Source organism: Phoenix dactylifera, unplaced genomic scaffold (genome assembly GCF_009389715.1).
Source record: "Phoenix dactylifera cultivar Barhee BC4 unplaced genomic scaffold, palm_55x_up_171113_PBpolish2nd_filt_p 001459F, whole genome shotgun sequence".
Taxonomy (NCBI): domain Eukaryota; kingdom Viridiplantae; phylum Streptophyta; class Magnoliopsida; order Arecales; family Arecaceae; genus Phoenix; species Phoenix dactylifera.
The window spans coordinates 28,073-29,962 of record NW_024068774.1 but is presented as its reverse complement, the minus strand read 5'-3'; the positions used below and the strand labels follow the sequence as shown (position 1 = coordinate 29,962).

The 1,890-nt window shown below is 39.8% G+C and overlaps 1 pseudogene; it reads right to left on the bottom strand.

Annotated features, from left to right (window-relative positions):
* Nucleotides 1-428: 428 nt before the first annotated feature.
* On the bottom strand, nt 429-526 carry LOC120108643 (annotated as a pseudogene).
* Between the last annotated feature and the right edge of the window lie 1,364 nt (nt 527-1,890).

The window sequence follows — 1,890 nt, the reverse complement described above, 5'->3', positions numbered from 1 at the left end:
GATCTGGTGAGATGGCTGATGATGATGTAGGAAGTCACCATGGTAATGAAGGTAGACCCGCAGTTATGACACTTCGACAATACTTACATCCCACTAGGACTAGTCAACCTTCATGCATGATTATTTCTGAAAATGTAGGACACTTTGAAATCAAACCAGGAGTAATTCAATTGCTGCCAAAGTATCATGGAATGGAATCCGAGAACCCTTATCTTCACCTTAAGGATTTTGAAGAAATTAGCATCACATTTAGAGTGCCAAATGTATCAGAAGATGTCCTTAAATTAACCTTGTTTCCTTTTTCCTTGAAGGATAAAGCCAAAACATGGCTGAACTCCTTGAGACCAAGATCGTTAGGAACATGGCATGATATGCAAAGAGAATTCTTAAAAAAGTTCTTTCCCGCACAAAGGACTAATTTTTTGAAAAGGCACATTAGTAATTTCCAACAAAAAGACTATGAAACATTTTATGAATGCTGGGAGAGATTTAAAGATTTGCTACTCTCTTGTCCTCATCATGGGTTTGAAACATGGAGAACCATTAGTTTCTTTTACGAGCGGTTGTCTCCACAGTTGAAACAATTTATAGAGACTATGTGCAATGGTCTATTTTTGGAAAAGCAACCCGATGAGGCATGGGACTATTTAGACTCTCTCGCAGAGACTGCACAATTATGGGATACAGGGGATAGAGTGAATAAACCTTTGCCTAAGCCTACTAGCATTCCACACGGGGGCCTTTACAACCTTAATACTCAGGATGATATTCAAGCTAAAAAGGCAGCCCTTACTAGGAAGGTAGAGGAAATTGAACTTAGAAGGATTGAACCCGTCAAGACCGTAGAACATAACAGCGAGTGTTGTAGGATTTGCGAGATGCCTGGCCATCTCATCACTGATTGCCCCACAATACCCGCATTCAAGGAAGTCTTGCACGATCAGGCCAATGTTATGAATACCTATCAAAAATCTTTCAATAATCCTTTTTCGGGTACTTACAACCCTGGATGGAAGAACCATCCAAATTTCAGGTGGAGGAATGACCAACCTCAACAAGTATATAACCCAACTCCTCCATCTCCGCACCCTCATTATGCACACGCACCCCCTCAAAAATCCAGTCTCGAAGAAACTTTACAATCTTTCATGCAAGGTCAAGCTAAAATCAATGATGAATTAAGAAATCAACTGACAACGCTGACTACTGCTTTAAGTGCTCAAGAGAAGGGTAAGCTACCAGCTCAACCACAACCTAACCCTCAAGTCTACGGCGGTAGCAATGCATCATCTTCAACTTCACATAAAGAGCAAGCAAAGAGTATAATAACATTGCGAAGTGGAAAGATTATTGACCGACCAGTCCCAGAACAAACACAAGTCATACCTGATTCTAACCCTCCCAAGACAAAAGAAAAGAATAATGAAGAAACTGAAGCACCAACATCTACTGAAAAAATTGAATGTCCTTTTCCTGCACCATTTCCACAAAGATTAAAGCCATTGCAAAAGCTTGAACCAAACTCTGAAATTCTTGAGCTTTTTAAGCAAGTAAAAATCAATGTACCTCTTCTTGATGCAATAAAACAAGTGCCTTCCTATGCAAAATTTTTAAAAGATTTGTGCACTGTCAAGCGTCGTTTAAATGTCAAGAAGAAGGCATTTCTGGCTGAAAATGTGAGTGCAATTTTACAGCATAACATTCTTCCTAAATATAAGGATCCAGGTTGCCCAACTATCTCGTGCATCATTGGCAATTTTAGGATTGAGCGAGCATTACTAGATTTAGGAGCGAGTGTAAACTTATTGCCATATACGGTATATGAGCAACTCGGTTTGGGTGAGTTGAAGCCAACAACTGTGACTTTACAATTAGCTGACAGGTCAGTGA